The sequence below is a fragment of the Schistocerca cancellata genome, chromosome 7, assembly GCF_023864275.1.
Source record: "Schistocerca cancellata isolate TAMUIC-IGC-003103 chromosome 7, iqSchCanc2.1, whole genome shotgun sequence".
NCBI classification, from domain to species: domain Eukaryota; kingdom Metazoa; phylum Arthropoda; class Insecta; order Orthoptera; family Acrididae; genus Schistocerca; species Schistocerca cancellata.
Window position 1 is genome coordinate 396,095,194 of NC_064632.1, and position 12,876 is coordinate 396,108,069.

Consider the following 12,876-nt stretch of genomic DNA (forward strand, 5'->3'; position numbering starts at 1 on the left):
AGCAGGAGCTAAAGGCTACATCCCTCTGTTAGGCCCATTTTAATCCATGCTGTGGGACATCCTTCATATTATGTCCCCATCACTAAGATCCTCTCTCCTTCCATATGTATCTAGTACACGGTTCACTCACATTAATGTGACTACAGCCTACTTTCGACGTCAGTGTCCAATAACCACTCACTGAAATGTGCCAGGTTCAAATGGTTCAAATGGCTCTGAGCACTAAGGGACTTCACTTCTGAGGTCATCAGTCCCCTAGAACTTAGAACTACTTAAGCCTAACTAACCTAAAGGCATCACACACATCCATACCCGAGGCAGGATTCGAACCTGCGACCGTAGCGGTCGCGCGGGTGCAGACTGTAGCGCCTAGAACCGCTCGGTCACTCCGGCCGGCGACAGGTGCCAGGTGGCAGCATTAGTGGTGGAGTGCATGCGGAAAACAGTGCTGTCGTTGTCGTGATGCAGAAGCAGAGTGATTTATCTGACATCGAAAATGGCACGATCATTGGCTTTAGGGGCCAAGCGTGGATTCTTTTCTGAAATGATTAAGTTTATCGACAGCTCACGAGCCGCCACTGTTAACACATTCTGCGCAGGGAAAAATAGAGCTATCAAAACTGTAGTTCACCACGGGCCATGGACGACAGGAACAAATGACGGCCGCGGAGGTGTGCAGGTGAATAGACCTGCAAGTATTAAGCAGCTGACCGCGCAGATGAACCAAGGGGCTACCAACCATGTCTCCTCAAACACCATTCAGCGAACGTTACTTCGTATAGGCCTCTCCAACAGGGGCCTAGTCCATGCACCCAATCTGATTGCTGTTCATGGGTGACGAAGCCAGGAATTTGCACGCCAGTACCGAAAATGGTCTATTATGTGTGCGGCAGGTGGACTTTTCAGATGGATCACTTTTTACACTCCATCGGACATAAGGCCGTTGGCATATACGGCGTGAAAGTCTGAAAGCAAACGACCTGCAACAGTCGATGGAAGGGTGCAGGCCAGAGGGAGGAATGTCATTGGCTGCGAAACGTTTTCGTAGCATTTCCTGGACGATCCTGCCATTCTGGAAGGTACAATTGATCAACACAAGTATGCATTTATACTTTGAGGCTACGTCGGTCCCTACATGCAGTTTATAATTCCTCCGAACGTTGGCATCTAAGAGCTGGACAAGGCAAGTGTTAGACAGCTCACGGTGTACGTGAGTGGTTCGAATAACATCAGGGGGAGTTTATAGTAATCACCTAGCTACCAAACTCACAGGATTTGAACCCAGTCGAGGATCTGTGGAATCACCTCGATCGCGCCATGGGTCCTCAACCGAGAAATATGGTGTAGCTAGTATGGCACTGGAGTCAGTATCTTCGAGAAACTCATTGGCTCTCTTACTACAGATCACGCACTGGTCAGTATTGCAAAACGTGGTTATTTGTGGTTTTCACAGGGGGCCACATTTATGGGACTGGACGGTACCTCTATGTATTCATAACGGGATATTGAAAATGCTGTTAATGTACTAAGCTGCCATTGCGACCTTCAACGAGTGGACTGTGGCGTGCCCTTAGGCGGAGATGACCTTGTATGGGCCCGTTAAATGCAGCAGCGCCTGTGAGGGACGTCGGCGCTGCAGATATCGATAGTCGATAGCGGCGTTATTAGCGGCCGACCGATACTTGGGGGCTCTTAAACAAGTGGTGGTACCCACGCGGCCGGTGTCAGGTTGCCCATTTCGGTGGGTCGATTAACAGCCGAGGGCACAGCTCTGTCCGAGGCGTCTGGCGGCGCCGTAATGGGAGGAGCGGGCCGGTGCGGAGGGACAACGAGGCAGGGGCGCATTCCAAAGAGAGGCACTGTACGACTGATACGTGAGGGAAAGTGTGACAGAAACGTCTTTTAAAGTTCATGTGATATTCGCGTTGGGAAAAGACACTTCAAATTCATACGTCACCTACAATTCAAACATTAATAATTCTTTGACGATTTTAAATTTCCCGACGATTCCCCTTAATTGTTTGCAGATGACGCTGTAATTTACCGTGTAGTAAATTCACCAGATGATCAATTCCAATTACAAAATTATCTAGAGAGAATTCCTGTATGGTGCGAAAAGTGGCAATTAGCACTAAACAAAGAAAATGCGAGGTCATCCACATGGGTACTAAAAGAAATCCGTTACATTTAGGGTATACGATAAATTGCACAAATATAAGGGCTGTCAATTCGACTAAATACCTAGGAATTACAATTACGAGCAAATTAAATTGGAAAGAGTACATAGATAATATTGTGAGGAAGGATAAACAAAGACTTCGCTTTGTTGGCAGAACACTTACAAGATGCGACAAACCCACTAAAGAGACAGCCTACACTACACTTGTCCGTCCTCAGCTGGAATTTTGCTGCGCGGTATGGGATCCTTACCAAGTAAGGTTGACGGAGGACATCGAAAAAGTGCAAAGAAGGGCAGCTCGTTTCGTGTTATCGCGCAATAGGGGTGAGAGTATCACTGATATGATACGCGAGTTGGGGTGGCAGTCACTGAAACAAAGGCGGTTTTCTTTGTGGCGAGATCTATTTACGAAATTTCAATCACCAACATTCACTTCCGAATGCAAACATATTTTGTTCACACCCACCTACGTAGGGAGAAATGATCATCATAATAAAATAAGAGAAATCAGAGCTCGAACAGAAAGATTTAGGTGTTCCTTTTTCCCACGCGCTATTCGAGAGTGGAATGGTAGAGAAGTAGTATGAAAATGGCTCGATGAACCCTCTGCCAGGCACTTAAGTGTAACCATGTAGAGGTAGATGTAGATTGGGAGGTTCGTAATACACGGTCCTGTCTCATTAACGAGACTGTGGCTTAGTGTCGACGTCAACGAACAAACCGCTCATAGATTGCAGGTGGCAGCACTAGTACGAATATAAAGTGTGTCGGGGTACGCCGGAACCAGAGAAATTACTGTCGTTTTGCGGAAACGTTCAAAAGGACGTTATCATTGGATTTCGGGACAAAAGTGGAAGCATTTACGAAACGGCTAAGTCTGTAAACTGGTCGTGTGCCGACATGGTTCAAGCATAACGTACATAGCAAAATGGCGCTATCGAAAACTGGCGCCAAGATAACTGTGGTGTGTCACGCACGGCTGCGGATATGGGGCGGGCTAATAGGCGTGTAACTGTCGAGCATCTAGCCACCCAGAAGAACCAAGTGGCTACCAGCAGTGTCTCCTCAATGCTAACTCTGTTGCGTATGGGCTCCTGCATCAGGCACTTGGTTAAATCACCCATGCAGACCGCTATTCATCGGCGACGAAGGCTGGATTCTGCACGCCAGTAACGATCCAGGACGTCCACTGAGTGGCGGGAGATGGCCTTCTCAGCTGTGAGACACCCGCTAAACCCGCAGCTCAGAACAGGCGATTAGGATTGTGGAAAGGGCCGAATAAAGTGGCGGTCAGTTTCACTTCAAAATTGTAATTTATTGTAATTTAATAACACATTTAAACCAAAACGGCACATAGCTGAACCTTTACAACTTCGAATTTCAAAATCCAATTCATTCACTGCTGAAGGCCTCCAAACAAGAAATATTAAAAAGCAACAAGATAAATCTCAAATGACTGAAGACACGCTGTTAAAATTGCAAATGAAATAATTAATATATATATATATATATATATATATATATCACAGCTACGCTGAAAGCCTCAGGGCAAAAGCGGATAGAACAAACGTAACAAGGTACAATACAAACGGCTGAAGGCCACAAATTTCAAAATTTTAAAATATGTTACCATAATCTTTTAAGGCAGAAGGCCTCAATATTTTCGCTTAAGGAGAAATTTTAAGAATAAGGCTTCGAGCGGCTGAAGACCCACAGTTGATTTTACAAAAATTTAAAAGTACCTTAAACCTTTAGGTTTATAGTGTCTGACAGAGCACTAAATGAAAAGATAGCACAACAGTAACTTTCAGTAAAATATCACTTGCCAGGATTCAAACTTACTTATAAGGGCTGAAGGCCCTTGACTTAAATAAAACACAATAAATTTTTTTAAAGCATTGGCTATAATAGATATCAACAGATCGTTAATACACCTATGAAAAGGACAGCATAGACAACGACACTCAGACGCCTCCGGGGGGGGGGGGGGGGGCAGAGGGCAGGCTTGCCCTCGAAACATTAACGTTCACTTAGGAGGTGGGCCCAACTACACTTGATCCGTCGGTAACCCATCCAAAAGACAGTCACGGACCGACCGCCCAAACGACTTGCTAGCAACCAATCGGTACATGAAATCTCAAAGACCAAACTGTTGCGGACGTGATTATCCACAATGAAATATGTATTAAGCTGTCAAAACTACAGACCGTTTTGGACAGCGACAACAGGTGAGGAAAAGACACTGGCTGAAATTACGTTAGTGGCCGGGGCAGGTAACGGAAACAGTAACGGCCAGAAGGCAAAAAATTTCGCTGGTGCATTTCAATTGTAGTGAACCAATATAGTTAATTCCACCGCACGGCTGCTCCATTTCACCACTACAACCAATCGGTGTTGCTCACAGGAAAAGCTCCCCAACAGCGAACCACCGAAACGAACGACACAACATGAACGGATGTGACTTGGATACTTAAGACACCATTCAACTTTGACGTCCAGGGTCGGTGAGCCACGAAGCTCGTAGCGATCGGACAGCTTCAAACACGCTCTGACACTGCGCAGATACCGCCAGAGGATCCAGGCGACGGCGCCGCACGGAGATATCCTCCCTGGTCCGCACCAACCTAGCCGGAAACTATATGCACAAGACCAAAGATGGTACACCGTGGAAATATCGATACACATCGCTGCTGCCACACGTAGAAGGAGGAAGAACCACGGCATAACCGCAACAACGGCGGGAAACCAAACGCAGACAGACAGCCAAGTTCAAGGAAACGCATATTTCGGAGTGAGCACGGCTCACGCTGAAATACGCTTAATGCTCCATCAGATTGAAAGCAAACACTTGCAACAATCGTCATAAGATTTTCGTGCCATTCGCTAGATGATCCCGTGATTCTGGGAAAGCACAATGGATCTACACAAGTATACCATTTACACCTGTTCGCCTTGTCCACCTTACACGCCGTTTGTTTCTCTTCTGCACGACGGCGTCTACCAGTAGGACCATGCAACGTTTCACACAGCTCCCAGTGTACGTGCGTGGTTCAAAGAGCACCAGGACGAATATACTACGGTCCTATGGAGAACAAACTCTCTGGATTTAAAACCAACCTAGAATCTCTAGGACCACCTTGATGGAGCTGTTCAGGCCGTGGATCCTCAGACGAGAAATCTAATACAGCTGGCCACAGCACTAGAGAAAGCATGGCTCCACATCCCTCTCGGTACCTTCCAGAACATCGCTGACCCTCTTTCTGCACGTCTCGCAGAGGTGACTGGACGGTGTATAATATTGTTTCTGATTGTGGAATAAAATTCGCCCCATCGAAATTTGCAGACGGATAAGCCAAGTATATGACTGTTTTATGAATGAAGTGACAGTTAAAGAAATACTGCACCATTTGTAATGGCGGAGGAATGAATACAACAGAGACATGTAAGTTTCAGGATGATTTTTCTTTCTGTTCACCTGAGTGAACGACGATGAGCAGGCCGACCTCCAGCTGCTACTGACAAATTCAAATAAAAGATTGAGAGAAAGACTTCAACAGGATAGACATGTCACACTTAATAGGATGATCTTATGATTTTCAGAGACTTCACATCTTTATGTTGGTGGTTATTTTCCCCATAGAAAAGTGCGTAAGAGGTGGGTTCTGTCATATAAACACAAAAAAGCAACTAAGCAGAGCTTCCACGACCTATCTCATGCAGTATGACAAGGTTGGAGAACCATTTTTAAACCATGTTGCGTGTGGTGACGAGAACTGGGTTTCTCTTAAAAGTGTAAAAATAATTATTTGATTAAAAATTAATTGTAACACGTTTTTAATACAGACTAAAAATATGAAATAATTCCCCCTAACCCCATACAGATTCCTAACCACCATAAAGATAGACCTAAAAATTTATCTTTGTGAGTTTGTGATAGTTATATAAATAATTGTAAGATTTAAAATGAAAACCTTTGGTCTCATAGAATATATAATACTAAGGTAGTGAAATATTCGTGAATCAGCTATGTATTGCATGTGCCCCATGGCTTTCGAGGAAAAAAAAAGAACGAAGGTAAAAACTAGGGGACTCGAGCTAACATGGAGGTTTACAGGCTCTGATTCTTAGCACGAAGTATTCGCTAGTGTAACAGGAAGAGAGGAAATATCAGTGCTACATGAAGCACACTCCGCCACACACCAGACAGGAAAGCTAGTTAATGTTGCATTGTTATCCAGTTCTGAGCTATGCTCATCATGAAATGGAAGTAATAAAAAGGTATACTCTATCACACAGCATGCAACAAAGCGAATTAATACCGCATATCACTCAGTTTTAGGGTAGGCTGAAAGTTTCAAGTTCGTAGCTCATTCGGAAATTATAGTGGTAAACGAACTATCCTCCGCCTCACACCAGACACGAAAGCGAGTTATTATTATATGCTGAAAGTTCACACTATCTAGCTCAGCAAATTTTTACCGAACAAACGCAAGTAAGGGACATAACAAACATGATAAAAAAGCCAAGCAATTTCAAACCACAGGAAGAGAATGGCTACAGTGTTTTGGGGTCGACGGATCGTCCTACTCGTCGACACGGTGCCTAGAGCAGGACCGTAAATGCGGCGGCCTACTTTCACGGCCTTTGTCAACTACATCACGCAAATCAAAATAAACGGTGCTGACTGTTCTTACCCGTTCTGTTGACAGAGGATTTGCTTCAGCAGTTCAGGTGACATGTATTTGAATATCCTCCTTTAACTTCGGCTTGGCCTGAAGTAATAGCCATCTCTTTCCCAAACTGACCGAAATTTGGGTCTAGGTCTACGGAAATTACTACCAATTGGAAGAGGAGGTTACTATTTCAGGAACTTGGTAGCAAAACATATTGACGTCCGTATGCTATGCAGAACTCACAGGAAAAGTTTGTGGAGGACTACAACAAACGCCTAATGTAGAGTGGCGACTATATACAAGGTGTACCAGATATGATAGGGAACCTGATTTGAAGCAAAAAAAAAAAATTGACTAGCGGTATCTTCCCATATCGCTGCACAATATGCCGCAGCCTCAATGTCACTCACAATCGGCGTAAAAGAACCCGGCCCTTGTGGACTTTAGGGAGACCAAATAACGAAGGGGGAACAATATGAATTAATACTTTGGATAGACTCCTGCCACGAAGTCATTTTCTTGAGTGGGCTATTGGTCTTTCAACACTTTTTATGGTGTCAGCACCGCTCCTGCGATTCGCTGTTTCAGACAGTAAACACGGCATCTTTTGGGGGTAATCCTGCTCGTCCAAAGCAAGTGTAGCATTGCTCTTGTCCGCAGGTAAAAAACCAATATCCAGATTAACTCGAAGTGAACGGAGAGCAGCCCTTTCAGCTGCTGTGATATTACTCTTGGGTGGACGTTACCCGCTCAACACATGACGTGAATACCTCTTATCCTCCTCCGCAACGTCAGGAGGTACGAGGGCTGTTCAGAAAGTAAGCTCCGATTGATCGCGAAGTGGGAACCACAGTGAAAATTAGAAATGTTTTATTTTTAACAGTTAGCTACACCATCCAGCTACTTCTCTACGTAGTTGCCGTTCTGACTAAGACATTTGTCGTAGCGTTGTACCAACTTTCCAATACCTTCATCATAAAAGACAGCCGCCAGTGCTTTCCGCCAATTCTCTACGCTGGCCTACAGCTCGTTTTCTGTGCCAAAATGTTGTATTCATAGCCAGCGGTTCATGTGAGCAGAAATGAAACGCAGGGGGGGTCAATTACGGGCTGTATTGTGGGTAGTCAAACATTTCCAATTGAAAACGATGCAGGAGCATCTTCATTGCCCCTTCAGAATGCGGCTGAGAATATTGCCTTCTAGAAGAAACTGCACGACAGTTATGTAATGTTGGCTGTATAGCTTCAGGCGAAATTTCTCACCAGGTCCTCGTACGTGGCGGGAGACACTATTCTCTAGACAACTTTACGCGATCACTGTGAGCTCAGAAATGAGAGGAGTGACGTGATGCTATCTAGGGTCATACTAGAGACACTGCCCAACACATCTGTGCAAAGCTTTATCGGATTATCATAGTCGTTTCCATTTCGCGATCAATCGGAGCTTACTTTCTGAAAAGCCCTCGTAGTTTAAGAACATCCTGTTTAACACACCAAATAAAATGAACCATTGGTAAACGCTTGGGCGTCGGTGCAGAATTGAAACCCTTCCATGGCACGGATAAAGCTACGTCGTCAAAAGTTTTCTCCGCGTGATTTATCACAGAAGCTCGAGATTTAGTATTAGAATCCGAGCCATTAAAGCTTTCAACCTTGCCAACTACATTTAAATTACAGAATGAATGTTCCAGTCAGACTATGAAGTTCAGTACCGCCCAGCCGGCCCCAAGAAAAACCAGAAATTTTTTAATCATTAATGAAGCCGAAACAATTCCTTGGAATCAAAATTCAACTCTCGACGATTGTAATGGATCCTTTAATGAACAAGAGCTAGGCCAGCGCCTTGCTTGATGCGGCTGGCGGCAGAAGAATTTATGCGATGCACAAATTCAGCAAACGTTAGGACAATATTATCGGTATGGTCCCACGGATTCCCGATTAGGTTTGTGTCCAGATAGTTTTGTGGCCAGGAGAGTACTGTAAATTTTTGCTGCTCTTCGAATTATGCACGTACACTGTTAGCTGTATGACACGTTGCATTGTTCTGCTGGTAAAAGCCATCGTGCCGAGGAAAATCATAATTCGTGCAGCGTTGGACGTGGTCCCCGATGGTAGGTGTATAATTGTGTTCATCCATTATGCCCTCTAGAATGAGGAGACCACCCAGCGAATGCCCTCCAATCTGTACCTTTCAACTATTGTAGCACTGTTTCCATTCAGACGTTTCACGCCGTTTACGCAAACGGTCATCTGTACAATGCAGCATAAAACGTTATTAATTTGAAAAGGCTTCGTTTCGCCACTCAGTGGACGTCCTCTTGTGTTACTGGGGTTCAGATCCGCCGATGAGCAGCAGTCAACAACGGTGCATTAACCAAGCTCTCGCTGCTGACTCCCATTTGCAGCAACGTTCGCTGAACCTCGTTGACGAAACACTGTTGGTAGGTAGCCTCTTTGTTCTTCCGGACGGTGGGATCAATATTTAGATCACGTTACCTCAGTAACAACGACAACGCACATTGCTATTTTATTCTAATGTTACGAAGTTTATCCAAGCTCTGCTAGCAACGATACGTTTCCGCTCCATAGAGGTAAACAATATTTGCCAAAGTACATAGTCAGGTAACGTTGTCAATAGAGATCGAGGTTTCTTTACTTGTGACATTGGTCAGCTTTGGGTGCATGATTGCGTTTGTGATTTAAAGTATTTTTGTGGGTTGTCTTTCTGATGTTCCCCTGACACAGAGATTTTAAATTTGCCTTTCAAAGCGTTTAATTGTTAGAGCTTTGTCTTGAAAATGCATCGCAGTTGTCGACGACGTCACCCGGCTGCCTTCCCGTAAATAGTCTGAAAATTATAAATGCTAGGAGGAACTCAGATCTAACATCAATTACTCAAAGCTTTCAAGGAATGGGCCACTGTGATTAATTTCGGAATATTAGAGTTTGGACGCAAAGAACTTGATCTCTTAATACATGCGACATATGCCGATGGAGTCCGGCCCGGCTCTTGGAAACTCAGAGGTCATTGGAAAGTACTACTACCGGAAACTAAGGGGCGAGGGTGATAATTTTTGAGGTTAGCGAATTTTGATTAGAGGTTTGTAGAGGAAATAGCTGTTACACTGAACTTGTGCCGTCACAAAGACAAAAATGTAACATGGAACTGGACAGAGAAAGAACAACGTGAATATGAAGTATTGGAAGAAGCTGAGAACGCTACATTTGTTTCACCCAGACCAAAGCAAGGAATTATGCAGGTGTACGAATGCAGTAAGAGCTCGTCTCAGCATTCACTTGTTTCGAGAAGTCGAACAGAATGGAGAAACAATGAGGAAAACCTTCATCCTCTGTAATTCTGTATTTAGCAAAGCAGCAGACCGGGGTGGCCGAGCGGTTGTAGGCGTTTCAGTCTGGAACCGCACGACCGCTACGGCGCAGGTTCGAATCCTGCCTCGGGCATGGATGTGTGTGATGTCCTTAGGTTAGTTAGGTTTAAGTAGTTCTAAGTTCGAGGGGACTGATGACCTCAGATGCTAAGTCCCATAGTGCTCAGAGCTATTTGAACCATTTTTTTAGCAAAGCGAAAAAAAAAATATTCAGGGACGGAATAGAAGGTTAACAGTCGTATTGGGATTCAGTTAACTTCGACACTTCTTGAAATGGGAGTAAAGGAGGCACACAGTGATCACAAAACTTCGGGGTTCTTGATGACGAAAAAATTGTCATGTGGATGACTTTCACGATTGAGAGCTTGTCTGCAAGAGTTCAAACATTTTCTAGTTCACATCCCAGGAACAGAAATCATAATCGCCGATGCACTGTCACGAACACCTACAGCAGTGACGTGCGAGAGCGACAATGAGAGTAAAGAGGCAAATTTTGACGTGCTTTACTTGAAGAAAGTAGCGTTTGAAGATTTTGTTGGTACAATGCTTATTAACTTCGGGATAGAGCAGGTCAGGGAACCATTACTCAGGAAAGTTAAAGAGAAACGACAAGAGAGGACAGAAGCGAACGTTAGGCAATACTGCTTCGTGAGGAGTGGCATCGTTTCGATGCGCAAAAAAAAAAAAAAAAAAAAAAAAAAAAAAAAAAAAAAAAAAAAAAAAAAAAAAAAGTTCAAATGTGTGTGAAATGTTATGGGACTTAACTACTAAAGTCACCAGTCCCTAAGCTTACACACTACTTAATCTAAATTATCCTAAGGACAAATACACACATCCATGCCCGAGGGAGGACTCGAACCTCCGCCGGGACTAGCCGTACAGTCCATGACTGCAGCGCCCAGACCGCTCGGCTAATCACGCGCGGTTCGATGTGCCAAACCAGTCGAGAGCAGTTGGTCACCGGACGAATTTGTCAAAAAGTTAATTTTTCAACACCCACCTCAGTCACACTCATTTTAGACTTTGCAAATGTTACACCAAGTTGTGCACTTAAATGATGTGGGCAGAAGGATAAGCAAAGTACGGGGTACATGTCCTCCGTGCCAAAAGGCAAAAACTGCTACTGTCAGTCATCAGGCTCTCATGTTTCCAAGCGTACCAAGAGGACTCCGTGACATCGTGGCCACAAAATTTTTAAGCCTATATCGATTTCACATAGCGAGTATCAGTACATAATAATGACTCTTAAACTTACCTGCAAATCTGTAACGTTTGCACAATTGAAGACTGCCACTGTTAAGTCAGTAAGATGAGCTTTCAAGAATTTCTTTCTTCATACCGTAGGAAAAGTCAGGAGGATTCATCAAATAATCGGTCGCAATTTTTGTCAACATACTGGACGTACTTTATAAAGTATATGAAGATAAAAACAGTCCAGATTTCACAGTACAACCCGGCTGCAATATCTGCAGGAGGACAACGAGAGGGATTGCAAAAATGTGTTCACAGAAGCAGCACTCATTATAGGATACGTTTCTGATAGGTTTACAAGATGTCATTAATGATTTACCATCTGAGGCTACTAGAATGACGCCAAGATTTGTTCTGACTAACCACCTGGAATATGGGAGATAGTGAATTACCTACATGTCAGATGAGCGAATTACGAGTATGTACATGTCAGATGTCACCAAAAATTGTAAACTAAGCGCTAGAGAGGTTAATTACAGAAGCTGAGAAGAGGAAGGAAAATCAGAGAGGATTGATAAAACAGGTGAATCTTACTGTGGGCACCAAAGTTTTACTACAGTCACAGAAGCGATCTAAGAAAATTAGATATCTAAGCAGTAAATTATTTTATGTATCTTGTGGACGTCACCTTCTGCAGAGAATTGTGCATCACTACGTCATAGAATTAGAAAGTGCACGAAGTCGAAAATCAATTTGTCCACCCCTGTTCATTAATCTCGTTCCTACTGAACTAGACGTGTAAAGCAAATTTAAAAGAAATTCAGGGGATGAGAAGTCTTTTAGAAACGAGCGAAGACAAGACTTGCAGTTGTGCAGGGTATTCTGACATTGGCCTCTTACTATATCTATTCTTTATTGTCGTTTCTTGTTTCCAATATCCGCTTATTCCCAAGAATTAGTAGGGTTCACTCATTTAAAACTAGGCAGACATCCAGTCTGCATTTGGGTCGCACTTCCTTGACTCTTGTGCAGACAGGTGAGCAGTATGCTGTTGCATCCATTTGAAGTAAGCTACCACAAGAATACAAAAATGTTAGCAGTAATCCAAGAGCTTTCAAATCGAAACTGAAGATTTTCCTCATCGGTCACTCCTTCCATTCTGTCAAGCTCTTCCTTGAAAAACTACGGTGATTCCTGTTGCTTTTACATATGCTTATGTCTTATCTTTGTTTGTGTTCATAAACATTTTATTTTATCTGTTACTACTTTTATGTGGTAATTTCGTGTACTCACATGTTCCATCACTTCGGCGAATTGCTCCTCAATGTGTTCCTACTGAACTAGACCTGTAAAATAAATTTAAAAAAATCAGGGGATGAGAAGTCTTGTAGAAACGAGTGAAGACAAGACTTCCAGTTTCAGGCGAACATAATGTGATAAAGATA